The 20,217-nt window shown below is 41.3% G+C and overlaps 1 long non-coding RNA gene across 1 annotated transcript; it reads right to left on the bottom strand.

The window, feature by feature from the left end:
• Positions 1–16,752: 16,752 nt before the first annotated feature.
• On the bottom strand, positions 16,753–19,751 carry LOC110367808. The gene is made up of 2 exons (XR_002427727.2): positions 19,554–19,751; positions 16,753–17,089 (listed from the first exon to the last, which is right to left on the bottom strand). It is a non-coding gene; the product is annotated as an uncharacterized LOC110367808 (long non-coding RNA).
• Positions 19,752–20,217: the final 466 nt, after the last annotated feature.

Genomic DNA, 20,217 nt, shown 5'->3' with positions numbered 1-20,217 from the left:
AAAGCAGAGTTCTCATTTCTTCTCCCATAGCATTGGCAGTCAAAATTATGGATCTTCTCCATTTCGCTAACACTGTCTTCAAATGTTGTGCAGCCGATAGCTTCAGATCTTACATTCTGGCTCCTCTGCTGCCAGTTCACAATTTTCTTCATTGTCGTCTTCTTCAGTTAACATCAGCTGGAAACTGTAAATGTTCTCTAACGTTATACAGTCACTATCATATATTTCTTCTGCTCCATCACTTTCCAATTCAGGATCTGTCATCATTTGTAGTGCTGGTGAACAAGTACTCCCACAGCAAAGCACTGCTGCCGCGGCTAAGTTCTGTGGCAACCAGCTCTGCTTGGTCCATCTTCACAAGTCACAGAAGCACACACTTTGTTCAAACAGCGTTAAGCAGCTGTTTAAGTAGCAACAAGCTTTCTTCAAGTAGGCAGCTTATTGGCTGATATGCTTTAATAAAAGCCTGCAGGCAGCCAAAAAAAGGCAGTAGACAAATGAGCTATGGGTTACCCCTTGCTGACATACAAATGCCAGTTGGCCAGACTTTAAACTGAAAACAGGCCAAGTTTAGACACAGGCCAAGACACCTAGTTTACTGTCTTAAAGAGGAAGGCCAACACAATCAGCCCCCCCCCCCCATGTGCTTACCCCTCCCCCAATTCATGGCCAACATGTCTGTTATGAGAACGTTATAAATGAAAGTGTCTAAGTTGTGTAATAAATCACCTACATGTGTGCGAGTGTGATGGAGCAAGCAGAGGGCTGCATCTGGGGATAGAGAGGAAATGACTGGGGAACAACATACCTGTCAGGTTAAAACACCTAAAACATTCATTAACAACACAAGAAGGAGAGACGACAATGAGGTTAGTTTTCAAAAATCAAAATTAAAAGAAAGAAAATAAATCCACTCTAGAGCCCAGCAACAACAGCCGCCATTAACCAGGATCAAGGCAAGGAGCCAGACACGGAGCCATCCAAACATCCCCCCACTACTTCCCTCCCCCACTCCCCACGCTGAGGAAATAAAAATTATATTAAAACACCAACACACCAACACCAAAACACCAACATTCAAACAACTCCCACACCACATGAGACCCACCAGACACCCCACTTCTGGCACCCCTCAAGCAGCCAACACTCAGGCACCCCCCAAATCAGCCATAACTTCCAACAGGAGACATCCAACAAGCCCCACACCCACTAGGTGATGGAGCCGACCAAGGGAGCCCAGAGAGATAGATCTGATGTGGATGTAGATGCTGTCTCAGGAAGACAGACTGATACAGTCTAGCAATCAGCAAAAATGATTGCTATTGAGAATTTTTTGCTTTTCCCATTCATGAGGAGAGTTTTCTTAGCTATACATAGGACAGTCAATGCCATCCAAACAGTTTTTTTCCAAAGTGCTATCATCCAATTTACCTAGTAAGTAGACTGAGGGGGAAGATGAAAATTAACATCTCAGTTTATTGAAAGTCTTCACATATCTGGCCCCAGAACCTCAAAACAAGTATATATAACCACAGTGGATGAACATAACTGTTAGGATTATTGCCTGTGCACAGGTCCCAACATTCCCAAGTGCACCAGAGGCCCCGGGTAGGGCCAGACACCGGGGCATGCACCGGCCCAAACCCCCAGCAACATGCTACACAGGACCCAAGCCCCCAGGGGGCCCCCAGCCATGACACCCGCTCAAGAGTGGCACACTCCAGGAATGCCAAGCCCTGGATATTAGATTGTGTGAAATCCATCCTGAATAATGTTTGACCTGTACAATGTATTCTCTGAAGTATTTTATATTGCTTGTAAATTTGGGTTTCTAGTAATTTTTAAAGCTTTTGAACATATCTGAGACCAGGAGTTTTGTTCAAAGCTGACTGATAAATCTGCATCCCATTTCATAATAATCAGACATACTTTAATAATCCCAGGGGGAAATTGTTGTTTCAGTACAATTGCCATAACAATAGGGACAGATAATGAATCATCTAGTTTAGACAGGGTCCTATAGAGTTTAGACAATTTTTCTTTTGGGGGGGGGGGGGGTTAAATCAAGCAACTCTAATTCATTTAATGGCATTTGTAAACCCCAATGATCTTAAATGTATTTTTAAATTACAGATTTAATTTGTTCATATTCTAGGAATTTAGTTTGCCAATACTGTATTGTATATTTATTTATGAAATGAGATAAACTCAATTCCTTCAAATATATGTTCCAGGTATTCAATACCCTTTCTCTTCCAGAAAGGAAAGTTTATCATATAATTTGTTTGTAGGATGTCATTATTATTCCAGATAGGTGTTCGGCTGCACAGGATAAGTGATGACTCCATAATCTTAAGAAACTCCCACCATGCTATCAGAGAAGAGCTGTTGTTGATATTTTTAAAGCATGCGTGCCGTTATGTGTTTGAGGTAAGAAATGGCAAATCAGGAATCTTGATATCACAGTTTCTGTTTTGTATCTACACATTGCTCACCTAAGGGATTATGTTTTAACCATTTTGAAATGTTTTGTATCCTATTTGCTAAGAAATAGTAATGGAAGTAAGTCAGATCTAGTCCTATGTTATCTTTAGCCTTCTGTAGTAATGATGGTTTATCTGGAATCATTGAGCAAGAGTAATTAACTCTAAGTAAAATCTTATGTTTGGAGGTTAGGTTGTGGTAGGATCTAAACGCAGAGACAAAGGCAGGGAGCTATTATGGTTGAGTTTAATGGAAAAGCCCAAAAACTTACAAAAAAAACCCATAAACCTGGGGAGGAACACGTGGAAGAGATGAGGCAAGGTGACAGGCAGCAGCAGTGGTGACAGGGACATGGACAGGGACAGGGACAGGGACAGGAACAGGAAGCAGTGCAGCAGTGTTGCAAGCAGAGCAAAACAGAGTAGAACAAAAGAAACCAGCAGAGAGTGGAAAAATGAGAGGAGCTTAAATACTGTGAGGAAGGGAGCTGGAAACAAAGGCAGGGGTAGATTGGTTAATTAGACACAGGTGTGGAGAAGGAGCTGAGAGAGAGAGAGAGAGAGAGAGAGAGAGAGATGGTGGCAACAGGAGGTGAGAGAAAGGAACAAAAGCAGGCAGAATGTAACTAACTAAATATATACAAAAACCAAGAACAGTGTAACCCATGACATAAAATCACAATTTTATTTGAAGCAACCCTTCCCATAAGTGATATTGGTAGCAATTTCCATCTTACAAGATCATCTTTTATCTTCTTTAAAAGAGGGATGTAGTTAAGTTTTGTTAAATCTGCCAATTTAGGCGACACAGTAAGACCCAAATACTTAATACTCCCTGACTATAGTTGTATATCTAAGGAGTTCTGTAAAGAGCACTTAATTGGCAGTGCTGTAGATTTTGATCAATTCATAGAATAATCTGAAACTTTTGAGAAAGATTCTATCAAATTACTTGAGAGAGAGAGGTGTTTGAGTGCTGGAGATAAAGTAATACATTATCCGCATCAAACTAATTTTATGCTCTATATTCATACATTTTATACCTTTAATATCATTAATTTGACTAATTGTTTAGTCAAGGCAAGGGGGATGCATCCTTGCCTGGTGTCCCTCTGGAGACCAAACCTGTTTGATTATTTGTCCTGACACATGCTGTTGCAGATCTGTATAACATCCATCCATCCATTCATTTTCTAACACGTCTATCCTTTGTGGGGTCGTAAGGGGTGCTGATGCCTCTCTCCAGCTGTCAATGGGCGAGAGGCGGGGAACACACTGGACAGGTCGCCACTCTATCGCAGGGCAACACAGAGAAAAACAGAACAAACAACCATTCTCCCGTACACTCACACCTAAGGAGAATTTAATTCAATTAAATTCAATTCAATTTTCAATTCAATTTTATTTATATAGCGCAAATTCATGAAACATGTCATCTTGAGGCACTTTACAAAGTCAAAATCAATCATATTAGACAGATTGGTTAAAAATTTCCTATATAAGGGAACCAGTTGATTGCTTCAAAGTCCCGACAAGCAGCATTCACTCCTGGAGAAGCGTAGAGCTACAGGGAGAGTCATCTGCATTGTTGATGGCTTTGCAGCAATCCGTCATACTGAGCAAGCATGAAGCGACAGTGGAAGGAAAAACCACCCATTAGCGGGAAGTAAAAACCTCCAGCAGAACCGGGCTCAGTATGAACGGTCATCTGCCTCGACCCACTGGGAGTTACAGAAGACAGAGCAGAGACACAACAAGACAGACAAAAAGCACAGAAGCACACATTGATCTAGTAATCTGTTCTACATTAGATGGTAATAGCGTGTGATCTGTCTTCCCTGGATGATGTCACAGTTAACAGAACGCCAGACCAGGTGTACCTCCTATGAAGAAAAAAGAGAGAGAGCAAAAAGTTAAAAGATGAAATAACAACAGTCATTTCAATGTAATGCAAAACTGGAGAACAGTAGACTGGAGAACAGTAGAAATTAGTAGATTGAGAGAAATAGGCCCCGATGTCCTCCAGCAGCCTAAGCCTATAGCAGCGTACCTATAGAGATAGCTCAGGGTAACATGAGCCACTCTGACTATAAGCTTTGTCAAAGTGGAAAGTTTTAAGATTAGACTTAAAAATAGACGGGTCTGCTGCTCCACTGCCTGAGACCCTACTGCTCCGCCGCTGGCTGACTTTGCCTTGCCTGGGTTGCCCTCCGCAATGCCCACCGTAGACTCCGCTGCTACGGCGCCGAGGTCGCCCTCCGCGATGCCCGTCGAAGAGTCTGATGCTCCGGCGGCTGCCACGCCCAGGCCATCCTTTGCTGGCCCCATTTGGTCACCAGTCGCCGCTGTCCAACGCACTCAAAACGCCATTCCCCAGCGCTCCTAAGCATCCTGGGTTCCCCAGCGCTCCTAATCCACAGCTCGAGGTCTCCAACGCTCCCCAGTGGGTCTCTGTGCTCCTCCATGGCCGTCAACCTCCTGGTCGGCCACCTGAACTCTTTTTGTTGGACTCTAACATTACTGCTCATGTCTACCTACGTCAACTCACGACTGCTATCGGCTGCTGCACCAGTCTTCATCCCTCGTCACCTTCCTCATGCCTGCCTGCAACTCTCCCTGCTGTGCTGCTGGCTCATCCTCGACCCCAGCGCTCTCCCGCCTTCTCAGGAGGTTACCTGGCTCCCAGCGTCTGCCTGGCTCCACAGCACTGCACCCACAGCTCTCCAGCTCCCGTCCATTCTCCTGCTTCTACCATCACCACCCTCCTGCTCTAGCCTGGTATAAACTGTTGGTCACATCCTCCACAACAATCAACCTTCAATAAAAGCTCTAAAACTAAGCTCTGTGTGTGGCTGTGTTCAGGTTCGTCAAATACTCGTACTGACATACTCGTGAACTGGGTCTCTCAGAAACATTTCCTCATCTTCTTCCACTTTAAAAACCAAGCTGCTGTCTGAAGATTCTTCAATTTCTCCATCACTGGTCTGCCAAATTGTCTCCAAAGCTTCCCAAACAGTCATTTTCTTCTTCTGTGCCATTGTTATATTTGATGATCACGAGAGGAAAGAAACAACATAGAAAGGATTCATTAACAAACGGAGCAATCTGCGCTTACGGCCGTGTCACTGGAAATGATCAGACAATAACCCCCGACCCCTTGTTGGAAACGTAAGATCCTCTAGTTTCCAACTATAGGCCCGTTTACACTACACTTTTTTAACCGAGCCGAGCCGAGACCAGTCTGAGCTTGGATCAGTTAACCGAGCCCAGACGACCGTTTACACACCACACTATCCCGGTTCCTTGGTTGCTCCTCGCCTCCTAGTGACGATCTGCGGTACTGCTGCTCTATGGGATTGAAGGCGGGACCGAGCAAATCAAAATGGCGGCACCCGTAACATTCAGGATGTTATGATTAGACATAGTCGTCTTTTGGGATGTGGATAAGACAAACAAACGTCTAATAAGGATTTACAGACGCAGGAAACAACGACAGACACTGAGGTTCATCACACTGCTAAGCAGAATCATCTCTGGAAATCGTGTGGCATGATAAAGAAGCTAGTATTATTATGAATGTCTGAAATTTGTCTGAATGGAGTGTGAATCAGGACGTGCAGCCAGACACGGCGGAAAAACCGCAAACAGTCAGCTGACTGTAAGGGGATGACGTGGTCTGCTCATGCGCTCTTTGTTATCAAATTACTGGGATAAAGAAAGCAGACTGAGACCTGCTCAGGAACTGGTCTGCAGTTAGCGCGGTCCGGTTATGTCTAGCGCGGTCCAGTTCAGTCTGCTGACCGTTTACACACAAGAGTTATCTCGGTTACCGAGCTCGGACTGACTGGTCTCGGCTCGGTTAAAAAAGTGTAGTGTATTTTTCATCATTAATTGAAGAGAATAAAAATAATCCTAGATTTCTCTTTAGTACAGTTGCCAAACTTACCCAGAGCCACAGCTCTGTTGATCCATCCATTCCCTTAGCTCTCAGTAGTAATGATTTTATGGGATTCTTCATAAATAAAATTGACTCCATTAAAAATAAAATAATTGGCATCCTCCCAAACATGATTACCTCGTCCTCAGTAAGTGAGGCAGCATTGGAGGAATCTTTAGAACCTGTGCAGTGTTTGAACTGTTTAGAAGCAGTAGAGCTTTCTGAGCTATCTAAAATTTTAGCTTCATCTAAACCTTCTACCTGTATGTTAGACCCAATCCCAACCAAGTTGTTTAAGGACATATTCCCTTTGATCAGTGGTCCTATTTTAGACATGATTAATCTATCTTTAGTAAATGGATATGTACCACAGGTTTTGAAAGTAGCTGTTATTAAACCTTTACTTAAGAAACCTTCTCTTGATCAAGATGAGTTAGTAAATTACAGACCTATATCTAATCTTCTTTTCTTATCTAAAATTATTGAGAAAGTAGTTGCTAATCAACTTTGTGAACATTTACAAAGTAATGACCTACTTGAGGAGTTTCAGTCAGGCTTCAGAGCTCATCATAGCACTGAAACAGCTCTGGTGAAGGTCACTAATGATATTCTCATGGCCTCAGATAATGGACTTGTGTCTATACTTGTCCTGTTAGATCTCAGTGCTGCGTTTGATACAGTTGATCACAATATTCTCCTACAAAGACTTGAGCATACTGTAGGGATTAAGGGAAAAGCATTAGGCTGGTTTAAATCTTATCTGTCGGACAGATTCCAGTTTGTTCAGGTTAATAATAAATTTTCCTCAAACTTTAGGGTCACCTGTGGAGTACCACAGGGTTCAGTCCTTGGACCAATTCTCTTTACTATATATATGCTTCCGATAGGCAAAATTATCAGACAGCATGGGATTAATTTCCACTGTTATGCTGATGATACTCAGCTATATTTATCCATAAATCCTGATGAATCCAATCAGTTACTTCGACTGCAGTCATGTCTTGATGACATCAAAAGCTGGATGACTTTAAATTTCCTGCATCTAAATTCTGACAAGACCGAAGTTGTAATCTTTGGGCCAGAGTCCTCAAAAAATAAACTTCTTAACCAATCACTTAATCTGGGTGGCATTAACCTGGCCTCTGGTAATAAAGTAAAAAATCTTGGTGTTATTTTTGACCAAGACATGTCATTTAAATCCCATATTAAACAGGTTTCCAGAGTTTCCTTTTTTCGCCTCAGGAATATCGCCAAAATTAGAAACATTCTGTCCAGGAGTGATGCTGAAAAACTGGTCCATGCATTTGTTACTTCAAGGCTGGACTATTGTAATTCTTTACTATCAGGAAGTCCACAAAATGCAGTTCAAAGCCTTCAGCTGATCCAAAATGCTGCAGCAAGAGTTCTGATGAAAATCAACAAGAGGGATAATTTTTCTCCAATTTTAGCTTCCCTTCATTGGCTTCCTGTTAAATCAAGAATAGAATTTAAAATTCTTCTTCTAACGTATAAAGCCCTTAATAATCAAACTCCATCATATATCAGAGCTCTGATTACCCCGTATGTTCCTAACAGAGCACTTCGCTCTCAGACTGCAGGTCTGCTGGTGGTTCCTAGAGTCTCTAAAAGTAGAATGGGAGGCAGATCCTTTAGCTATCAGGCTCCTCTCCTGTGGAACCAACTCCCAGTTTTGGTCCGTGAGGCAGACACCCTGTCTACTTTTAAGACTAGGCTTAAAACTTTTCTTTTTGACAAAAATTATAACTAGTGGCTCATGTTACTCTCAGCTACCTTTATAGTTTTACTGCTATAGGCTTAGGCTACTGGAGTATATCAGGATCTAATTTTCTCACTCTATTGAGTTCTACTGTTCTTCAATTATGCATTATGTGTTGTCATTTCTGCTTTAACTTTCTGTTCTCTCTCATTTCTCTTCATAGTAGGTACACCTGGTCTGGCGTTCTGTTAACTGTGACATCATCCAGAGAAGACGGCTCACCCGTTACTACCATCTAATGTAGAACAGATTACTAGATCAATGTGTGCTTCTGTGCTTTTTTGTCTCTCTTGTTGTGTCTCTGTTCTGTCTTCTGTAACCCCAGTCGGTCGAGGCAGATGACCGTTCATACTGAGCCCGGTTCTGCCGGAGGTTTTTCCTTCCCGCTAATGGGTGGTTTTTCTTCCCACTGTCGCTTCATGCTTGCTCAGTATGAGGGATTGCAGCAAAGCCATGTACAATGCAGATTACTCTTCCTGTGGCTCTACGCTTCCCCACGAGTGAATGCTGCTTGTCGGGACTTTGATGCAATCAACTGGTTTCCTTATATAGGACATTTTTGACCAATCTGTATAATCTGACCCAATCTGTATAATATGATTGAACTTGACTTTGTAAAGTGCCTTGAGATGACATGTTTCATGATTTGGCGCTATATAAATAAAATTGAATTGAATTGAATAGTGTAAACGGGCCTCATAACAGCCACGAGGGCAGGACAAAAACAGCTGGGTGCTGTTGCATATTTCTGACAGAATCCGACATGTCTGGTGGATCTTTAAATCTCATTTTGTTTGTTTATACTACTGTAAAGGTATTTGTGACAAAAATAATTTTGCAACTTGTTTTAGAAACATTAAAGCCCCCGCTTGAAAGACATGTGGGTGAAAAAAATGTCACCGTGTTTGGAGCTCTGTCACTTCTCAGCCACCACAACCATCCAATCAGCTCAGTCCACTCCTCACCCACCACCCAATCAGCTCAGTCATCTTCCAGCCAGCACTGTGCCACTAATAAGATCCAGCTGCTGCAATTAATTAGAGTCAACTCTACTCACCTCTCCGTCTCATGCTACCAATAGAGTGAAAACACAGCCAGAATTCAAAAGTGACCAAAAGCATAGGAAGATATTGGGGGTGTCTTGCTAATTACCTATAATTTCCACCTGTTGTCTATTCCATTTGCAGAACAGCAGGTGAAATTGATTGTCAATCAGTGTTGCTTCACCATTGGAGGATGGCGGAGCAGAACAGTTACGCTTTATGCTTTAAAACAAACTCCTTCTGAAATGTCTGGGACCGGATGTCAGCAAGGCTAATAGCACGTTGGCTAGCGGACACTTGGTGCTAACAAATGAAAGCTTTTGCTTTATTTTTACTCATAATGAGTGGCTGGATAACGTAAACATTAATGTTCCATCAATGTATGAAACCCTTGTGGAGGTAACCTTTCTGTTAAAATCTTAAAACACACTCGACAGTGACATGGTACCAAATGCTAGCAATGCTATAGCGTTAGTCTTTTGTTCAAAACACCAGGTGTACAACGGTGTACAAATCGTTTCCCAATAAACCTTTTTAACTTCACCCTCAGCCCGCTGCCCAACCTGTTGATGCCTCATGTGTGAGTTTTGTCCACTTTGGCCGTTCCAGGAAGAAGCGTTGGAAGCAGGGAAGTCGTTGGTTTGCCTCTTGGCAGGTTAGCGTTAGCCTTGCAGCAGCATGTGGCTAACCACAGCGTGTGGAGGGAATGGAGGCCTGTAGGTCCTCCAGGCAGTCTCTGACTCCGTTGCGGTTCGATTTGAGCTGGGGTTTCCTCAGCATACAGCTTTCAGTTCCATCTGGGCTGAGAAGGAATACAACAGAGCTGTTTCGCATGCAGGATCTTTGCTCCTGCTACCGGTGATGATGTTAAACAGCAGACTTAGCTTTGTATTTTGTGTGTTGTTCATCCGGATTCAGTCAGGTCCTCTGCTGAAGCCGGCAGACGACATTAGCAGACCCTGGATTAGGTGTGGCTGGCCCAGCTACATTCCTTCCGATGTCCCAGCAGAGGAGGCCATATGGCCTCATGGTTCAGGCCTTCTCCTTTGTCCTGGAGAGGTGGTCTGTGCAGCTGCTGTAGAGCTGAAGAGGTTTGAGAGCTCTTTGTCTGTGGGAGGAAGGTTTTTTATCTGCAAGGAGGGTTCTCAGCAGGACCCCTGATGGGAAGAAGGGCCGTCCAAGCCTTGAGGGTCTCATGTTGCAGCAGGACAGAATTCCTGTTACCTTCGCCATACCACAGTTCAGAATTCAATCCGAGATCAATTATTCATCATGGCGTTATTGCATATATATATATATATATATATATATATATATATATATATATATATATATATATATATGTGTATATGAAGTCAGTTGACTGCACTGGCCAAACACACATCGTGTGGTGCTTAACTGGACAAAACAGGCCAGTTCAGTTATGAAATCCGATACAGTACCGATACCTAGTACCTGGGATTTTATATGGTATGATACATTGCCTAAATCCACAGTACATAACATAACCGTTATTTTCGTAAAAAAATATCAGAGGCATAGAGTGAATGAGGTAAAAACGGGATCAATCTGTGTGTGAATAAAATTCAGGGGGAAAAAAATTAAAACATTTTATCCTGGTTTGTAAATCAGGGCAGGATACATTTGCAATGAGGGAACAGAGAGGATTTCCTCTCTGCTCTTTGCTCTGACTGCATGTGAGTTACAGCACAAGGAAGCAGCAGCTGTCTGTCCCTGTCTGTGAAACAGGGCTTGGAGAAGTGGGAATGGGCTCACAGTAGCATTCACTGATGCCGCAAGACAATAACTGCTTTCACAGGAAGTCATCGATAACAAGAAAGTTGCTAGACTTTTTGCTAGTTGCTTTTTTGAAAAAAGGTTGCTGGATGGCTCTGAAAAGTCACTAAATATAGCAATAAATTCACAAAATTGCCAACTGTTTCCTCACATCATAAGGATTCCTGCCACTGGCCTTGCACTTATCGTCACAAATATTGCAGCGAGCGTAATCTGCAACGCATTTTGAAAAGTGAAGCCATACTTTCGAGCGCTTTCAGCCATGCTTCCTTTGCTTACTGGACAAGTGGCTACTAACGTCATTATGCTTTTGTGTGTGCAATGCCGTTCAGAGTGTTGCTCGCTCCAATATCTAGGTTTCTTTCAGTGGATCAGAAGTAGGTGGCTTAACATTTTCTCTTTCATTTAACCTTTTCTGCAAGCAAGTATCAACCTGAATGGATAAATCAGTGAGATCATCGAGGGTCTTGGGTTCATCGTGGCAAGCCAGCTAGTCTTTAATTTTATAATTAAGGCTGTGTTAAAAAGCACCCTTAAGAGCTGGTGAATTTTCAGACAGACTCTGCCACTGAAGTGTGAAATTTGACAGCAATGAATCAACTACCTTGTTTAAGCAACCAAAGCCTTTTGGTGGATTTCACATCACTCAGTTTGGAAGACAAAGTCTGTTTAAACAGATCCAGAAAATTGAGCTTTTTAGTCTATTGTCTATGTCTATAGTCTCTTCAATAATGACTTCTGCCCATATCAAGGCCCATCTGATCATCTCTGAGTAATCCGGTAATGTAAGAGATCCTATTTGAATCATCAGTGAAGGAAGAAGGGGCCTGCTAAAAGACCAAGGCTCACTGGAGAAAAAGATATCTGACACTGATCCATTTGTCCTGAAAATGGTTCTGGAGATGTAGACATCATTTCCCATGCGATAGGGGGCGGAGCTGGCTTCAAAAGGGGCAGATGAGGTGAGATTAGGAAGAAGAATTGGGAACTGAAGCTCAATCCGAAAGCAGAAGTGTGTCAGCAATCTCCATGATAAGTGCTGTCCACACAGTGCAGTCAGTAAGGATGGAGGTAGGAAATGTACCCTGTATGCTCCCTCCTATGGCTAGATTTGCCTAAGGACCCCGCAACGTCCCTTACTGGTGCTAAGAACCTTAAGGTATCCCACAATCCTTTGTGTAATATGATGTATGAACACAGCCTCCTCACAAAAATCAAAGAAAATGTCCGGAGAGCAGAGAGTGTACACTTTATAGTTCATTTTCAGAAGGCTGTAGGTCCGGTTTTTACTAAAATCATCTATGATTTCTTTAAAATTATTACTTAAACCTTTCAGAGTCTGAATGCTGTTGACTGATGACCTAAGAAAGCCTTGTGTTCTCAGAGTAATAAACCCTAGTGAGAGACGGCACTCCATAATTGTGTTCCAAAGTCATTTTACTCAGTGTTCTGTCAAAATGCTGGTTGTAGGTTCAGCTCTGAACAGGATTAAGTATGGAGGCAGAGTAAAAGTTTAAATGATTGATTGAAAATAATGGAGAGATAGCAATGGAAGAGAATACGCTTGGAATAAAGGGAAGGCTCTGGTTAGGAACTGGGAAGATAAAGCAAACTGAGTTAGAAACTGACAGCAGGTAGGGAGGTTGAATGACATGTGCTTTAGCACACTTACAGTGTGTGAGGAAGGGCAGATCCAGAGGAAAAGTGACTTAGTGCACAGATAACTGCAATTGGGGTGGAGGTTTGTGTTAAATCTCTCTCTTTGGTTAGGGTTAATCAGTGTGGAACAGTGAGGGTTGTGCTGGGCTCACTGGGAACCAGAAGGAATGCACCAGGTGAAGGGAAAAACTCACAGGAGAGGAGCTTGGAGGAGTCTCACGGCTATCCAGAGAACTTGTCACGACAGAAAGAAGCTGACTCAGTAGCAGCATGAACCCCCAAGCAATCGTGGAAGGAGGAAACATGAAGCAAGGTAAGTAGATGTTAAACACTCTGATGTCTTCTCTCTGTCTCTTGCTCCTCTTTATACCTTCTTTGATGAGTTCTGATGAGGAACACCTGCAAAGTCGCATCCTGCCACAGAGAAAACACAAAACCACCACACAAAACTGTATGCAGATCTGTGAACCTGATCACGACTTTCTAGCAGCCAGGCAAGAGTTTAAAATACCACATTACTGGATAGAAAATCTCATATAATTAGCTTTTTTGAATTATGAAACACATGCTATATATATTATTTATTTATTATAAATATATTTATTACATTAACATACTTTGACTGTTTAGTATGGTGTGCATTGGGTGTCTCAGCTCAATAATGTAATAAATATCTGCCACATTTATTCTGGAATTTGCACATATATGGAAGACTAAACATTGAATGACTGCAATGAATGCATTATCATATAGGTGAGCAATAAGTGCCAAAAAGACACAGAAGTAGTAAAAAACATTTTTTCTTTTTCTTTTTTGTAATTCAAGACCTATCCACGTTTCTGTGCTCATGTTAGAGTGGGTTAGTCTCTTTCTATTTGATGCACAGCAGGTACTGTCACTGAAATAGCTACTGTAGATACCAGCATGAAAATTTCCACAAGCTGAGGCACAATGGACAGAATACTGCCTGGATACTTGGTTGTGTGTGAGATGGTTGTTCATGCATGTGTGTATATGTATGTTTGGATGGGGGTGTACTTCAGCATCCATTCAAGCTCATCTCTGACATATTCCATGGCCTTGAAGTCTCTGTTGAGCGTTGCAGTGCTCTCTCTGCTTTGTTTACGGATCACGGCTTGTTTACTATGAAGCCCAGCGCCAACCCTGAAGAGATGTGGGCCCAGGATGTTTTATCTCTTGTCAGGGCTTGCTTCAATTAAATTAATGGAATCCATTCAGCTCTTTCCCTTTCAGGTCCAGACGACAGAGAAGAATACATTAAAAAGATCTTAGAGGCTTAAGATGATGGTGCATCGCCGTATTAGATTCAGTCAGTCATTTTCCATCACAGATGCAGTTCTTTTTCTTTTCTTTTGGGAAAAAAATCAGTCCAGATCATAAAATACAGCCTATGTTTTCAAATAAGTCATGGACGTTACATATTTTGTAATATGTAACTCTTTTAAAAATGTGTGTTAACATGTTACAAGAAACACATTTTGGGAAAAACAGTAATGTAATTCTGTGAGCTATTTTAGTTAAATAAGACATCCGTTCTTTTCCTTTGTTGTTTGCAAATTCTTGCAAACAACTGGAGGACTGGATGTCAATCCCCTGACCTCAGAAACCCTTGACCCTGTTTCAATGTATTATCATTTGTAAGATTAGATGCTATTTTTAAGGACCATTAAATCTATATATAGTATCTCCCTTTTTAGCTGGATTAAAAGATGGAGAACACATCTCCCACACATATTTATTCAAACTGCAAATTAGTTTGATTCCCTGGCATTTTTTTATTTGACCTTCCCAGCAACAATGACATATTTAGAAAATGTTAAATTATAAGACTCATAACATTTTTTGTTTGACCTAAATAGAGCAAATTAATTGTAAAGAGAACATTGCACTGACAGTTGTGCGTCTAAAGCACCAATACATAAGGCAACTTCACTATAGCAACAGGGGCGCCTCCAGAAATTTTTCATAGGGGTGGCCAGAAGGAGCCACTTAAACTCTTGGGGTGGCACACTGAAATTAAAAGCCATAATTTCAGGATTTTATTCTACAGTTGTAGTAAAGCTGCCTTTAGAAAACTATCAGAAAGACTTAAGTAAACACCTATTAATATATTTTGGTTTATTGTGTGATTTTTAATGTTACTAATGATTGAATGTGCATAGACCATGGGTTAAAGCAAAAATAATCAGTTTGACTGACATTTTTTTTTTGAGTCAGCCCATATATTCCTGGGACCGTGGAAATAATGCCACATTAGTTTGCTCACTTGCTTATTGTGCAAAGTCAACTTTAACCCAATCCGGTAGTTTTACAATATGCAATGACCATTCCTGTCTCTGTCCCACCTTTCAGCTTCAGAGCCTTGGTTATGTGTCCTGCAATGCAGGACACATAACCAACACTATGATGTCATACATTTTAGTTTAACACAGATCGCTCATTACGATAATCGCTCTCTGCTTTGCCCGTTATTGCTCAACAATTAATTATCACAACTCATGAGTTTATAAAAAGGCATTATTTAACTTTTTTGAAGTTTAATAAAATTTAAATCTTAGCCCAGTGACTGGAGACCTGTCCAGGATTGACAGCCCCCCTGCCCACGACCCTGTGTGACGTCGAGCAGCGTTTCCCCACCAGATACGGCTTGACGTCACACCTGTAGGGAAAAGCCGGTATAGAAAATCGATGAGGGATGGGATGTTACATTTTTTAAAAGTTTAATAAAATTGCTCAAAGTTTATCAGAAAAAACATAACTTGCTTTTAAATATGAACATTTCTAATTAGCAAAATGTTACTAATGTATTTTGTAAAGTTAAATATTGTTGAAGGTAATCTTGGCTGCAGTACTGTCTGTCTGGTGTTTCAGGGACGGAATAAAATGAGTCCATAGATCCACAGACAGGAGACTTTTTCAGCGGTTTCTAGTACAACTTGCTTCTACAGTGTAGTTTCACATTGCGCTCTACTCCGTGTAAAAATAAGAAAATTACTTAATAAAAGCTCTCTGAGAATCTGAGAATCACCTCTGGCCTCACCCAGTTAAAACCTGCTCTCCAGCCCATGTTGTAGCTGCAGTTTTTTTAATTTTATTTTTTTATGTAGTTTCCTTAATAATCTGTACACATCAAAATCCTTGTCATTTTATTAAGTGTACTGGTGCGCAGCGGCTCATCAGGTGGAGCTGCTGCCTATTGACTGATAGACGCTCTGACTGCATCTCTGCCTTCTTTAGTTCAGAAAAGCGCAGGTGAAATTATTTATTTTTCCACTTTTTCCAAAACGGACCCAGTCAAATACGGGACATTGTTTTATATTCCGACCCTTCTTCAAAAAAAAAGCGTGTCATGCTAAATTAGCCTGAGCTAGCGCTTTACTCTTCGAGTTTTACATAAAACGTAACAGCAAATCATGAGGAGGTCCCTGGTCGGTCGCCGCATTTAATGAATAAACGCTGAAAGGTGACATGGCCACAGGTGGAAATAATTCATTAATTAACTACAGGAGCAGCGACAGACTGCTTACCGATGTAAGTTGTTGTCAGATGGTCAATCCGCTCCACTTCCTGACTTCCTGGCTTGCATAAATCCAAAGAAAACCTTTGACCACCACTACTGTCATTCATGCATCTGTGGCCAGTTTGAGACGCTCTTCCAAAAGTTAGAATGATTGAACACCAATAAAGCTCAGATTGGCAGATGTCCGCTTTGCAAAGACCCGCCTTACTCTCTTTCTGATTGGCTAATGTCCTGGCTCTGCCAGGTTTCATTGGTTGAGAGCAGCTTCAGTTATAAACCTTGACTAAAAACTGTAGATGGAACAATTTGTGCTCATTTTCCAAATGACGGAAATCCGTTGCAGCGACGGAGAACTTTAACCCCTGGCATAGACACAGACTAATAACAGTACAGTTAACATTTTGAGTTGAACAATAATTGCTTTGTATTGTATAGTCATGTAGGATTACAAGAAGGTGTAAATTTATTCATTTATTGAAAACTACTGGGGAAAAGCAGATACTGGCAGATAAAAATAAAAGCAAAAACAGAAATTATATCTTTATTTATGCAACAAGAATTTCAGGGAAAACAGGGAACAACAGTCATATTTTGATTACAAGGTTATACTGTATATGTAAGAAACAGTTAAACCTTTACTTAGTCTGAAACAAAAATAAATAATCGCTTTTACAAAAATAACTTCACGGAAAAGATCCATAGTCTCCAACTCTGGTTACCAGGCTCAATTCAAACCATTTACATGTGTTGTGCCAGTCTTTAGAAAAGCATCTTCTGTCTCCTTGACAGGTTCGAGGGACGATTTTTAGTTGTGGCTGCCTTGGCCGCTCTAGTCTTGACTGGGATGTATCTCTAATGAAACAGGAGCGAAAGTCTGTTATTCTAATGTCTGTTAAATGATGATGATGATGACAATAACATTAAATAATACCAGCCTAGTAATGATCAATTCTAGCTGTATTAATGGCCTATCTGTATTTCGATTCTGACAAATAAAACACACACACACACATATATATATAATATATATATATATACTGGGTGCAATTTGCTGGGGGGGTGGGGGTGGGGGGGATTTACACCCCCTCTGGTTGTGACGTACCCCCCTCTGGTCATTCATGTTTTATCCCTGGGGGGATACATTCCTCCCCCCCTCTGGTCTGAATAAGTAATATTATGGATTTTTAAACATGTATATAAATTAGGTCTGTCAGTTTTAATGCGTTATTAACGCGTTAGACCACAACGCCAAAATTTTTTTTGTCGCCGTTAATTGCGAGTCAAAACACACACACCGTTCCCTAATGTTTTTTCCCCGCCGTGCTCTCCGTACTGTGTTTTTTTTACCCTCGGCGCTTTCCGTAGTTCCAAGAGTGCTAGAGACTGTAGCAAAACAGATCTGCGCTTACTGTAGCACAGACTGTTTATTTCATGCGACTTATGGCTTATTTTATTCTAAAGGCGCTTCTAAATTTCATGAGTCACGGGTTGCGGGTTTTTTTTGGGCACGTTTCTGAAAGTGAAATCGCTTATTTGGGCTCTAAAATAAGTGACGAAACAGCGGTTATTAAGAGACCTGCCCGCACTAGACACTTTGTATCCAGCTGAAATATCCCTCCGCCATAGGAGCCGACGGTAGTAAAGGCAGACAGAGCAACTCTGCACGTATTTTCTGCAGTTTACGGTGCAATAACCGGTGATAACTGCTGAAAGTAGATTTCTTGGTGCAGATCACCATTTTGAGCAGACATTGGTTCTGAAGATGAATTTTTAACATGCTGATAACATTGCAGAAACCCAACCCATAAACCGTACTTTAATGCTTATTAATTTGTTTTCTCAGTATTTGACAAACTAAGGCTGAATTACGTTGCCAAACGAAGGACCAGGAGTTACTAAACAGTTGCTAAACAGTCTCTTTCAGGGTATTAAGCTCCTGCCCAGTAAGACTGGAATGACCTGGAAATTTAAAACCTTTTTCCAGGCTTAAACTCTATGAATATGGATATAAACAGCAAGCAAATATATTGTTGTTGGTGTGAAAGCTCAGAATTAGATGTGTGAGAGAGAGAGTGAAAAAACGAACAATAAAAATGACTTTATTGAAATGCAAAATTTTTATTAATTTATATGTATATGCCTAATAGTATGTCTATCTTTGTTTAAGAGGCAAAAAAATATATCGGCATGGTATTTATTTACAAATTTATTTACACATTGTGTAAACATCAGAGCGTCATGATGCGTCATTTAGCCATTATAGTCCAGAGTTTAACATTTGGCACTAGGATGTCTTCATTCCAATTCTCAAAAGTGCTTGAAAAATAACAAAAAAATATTTTTTGTACAAGCATGTAATTTATTAGTGTCATTTATTGCAAAATTGCATATTAAAATGCCCAAACAGGTTATTACACTTTCAGAAATAAAAGGATAAAACATGCAAATAATTTGCTATTAATCTCGAGTTAACTATCGACATTATGTGATTAATCGATTCAAATTCAAATTTGTAATCGTTTGACAGCCCTAATATAAATACATGTCTTGTGTCCTTCACATTTGTTAATTGAATTTTTTGTTGTCTGTTTTTAAAGAGTATTAATACGTTTTCTGCTCGAAGCGGTTAAAGTAAACTAATACCCACTCCAAAAGTATTTTGTCATATTTCGGCCCAAAAAATTAACAGAAAAGGTCAAGAGTAGACGAACAGCCATGGTAATGTTACAGGACGAACTTTGGTGGATGATGAAGATTTGCAGGCAGCGTCACCAGACAAGAAGCAGCAGCAGCCGATTTCTCCACCCTCCCTCCCAGGACAGGTTGCATGCTGTCTCCAGCCAGACAGTATGCAGGCCACATAACCTTGTTGTTATGTGGTTCATTTATAAAACACTTGAAATGATTCCCCCCTCTGGTTTTTTTGCAAATCGCACACAGTGTATATATATATATATATATATATATATATATATATATGTTAGATTTATTTGTTCCTCATCATGCTGCTCTAGCTGTTCCTCTCCTCCATACACCTCCTCTTCCCCCTCCTCCTCTTCACTCGTTCTCTGCTGCTCCCCTGTCATCTCTTTATCTCCTTCTGCCGTTAATTTCTTCTTAAAATAAGAAATGTCTGTGGACTTTCACTTCATTGTATTGAAATTGACAAACCATATACAAGCGCCAGCTAACAACGATAGCTACGTAACTCTGAAAACTTGTCAAAAAGACACCAAAAGCCGCTGTAACAGTATCTAATAAAGTTCATATATCCCCCTCTTCTTTTACAAAGGAATGATTTGACTTATTTACTTACCGTTAGTCTTCTAATTCTTATTCGCTTTCTCTGTTAATTCCTTCTATGGTCATTGAACGCAACCATGTTCATCCTCTGCCGTAGTTCTCTGAGAATGCAGCAGCGGCTCAGTAGGTCAAGAAGAGCGGCTGTGTTGCTGGCTGTGCACACGCCCGCCAACAGGGGGGGACAAACGGGTCAGTTGTCCTGGGCCCAGGACGGGGGGGGGGGGGGGGCCCAAACCGGACCCTCTGATCATTAAAATGGTCAGTGTCAGTCAGCGCGCGCGCTAACTGCAGCAGCAGTCTATGTGTCATGGCTCTCTGCTGCTCCCCCTCCCCTCTCGTACATGGCTCAGTGGCGCCAGCCAATCAGCACGCAGGCTCACTCTGGCCCGCCCCCTCAGCTTCTCTTCACTCAACACACAAACAACCGCGCGGCTCCTGTTCAGAATGGGAGAGAGACCGCACACAGGAAAAGCATGAAGAGGGGAATAAGCGGCGTTTGCCTTTATTTTAATACCGTAAATGTTTTGTAAAAAGCCGGGTAAATTCAGTGGTAACACAACAAATTTATCTAAGCACGGGAAAAACCATGAGCAAGAAAATGTCAAGAAACAGAAAAGGAGACAAAACTTCTCTTACTGCTCCGACTGACCCACAGAGTGACGTCACTGACTGAGGCG

This window comes from Fundulus heteroclitus, unplaced genomic scaffold (assembly GCF_011125445.2).
Source record: "Fundulus heteroclitus isolate FHET01 unplaced genomic scaffold, MU-UCD_Fhet_4.1 scaffold_40, whole genome shotgun sequence".
NCBI lineage: Eukaryota > Metazoa > Chordata > Actinopteri > Cyprinodontiformes > Fundulidae > Fundulus > Fundulus heteroclitus.
Note: the sequence above shows the minus strand (reverse complement) of the source record. Positions and strands in the feature narration are given on the sequence as shown.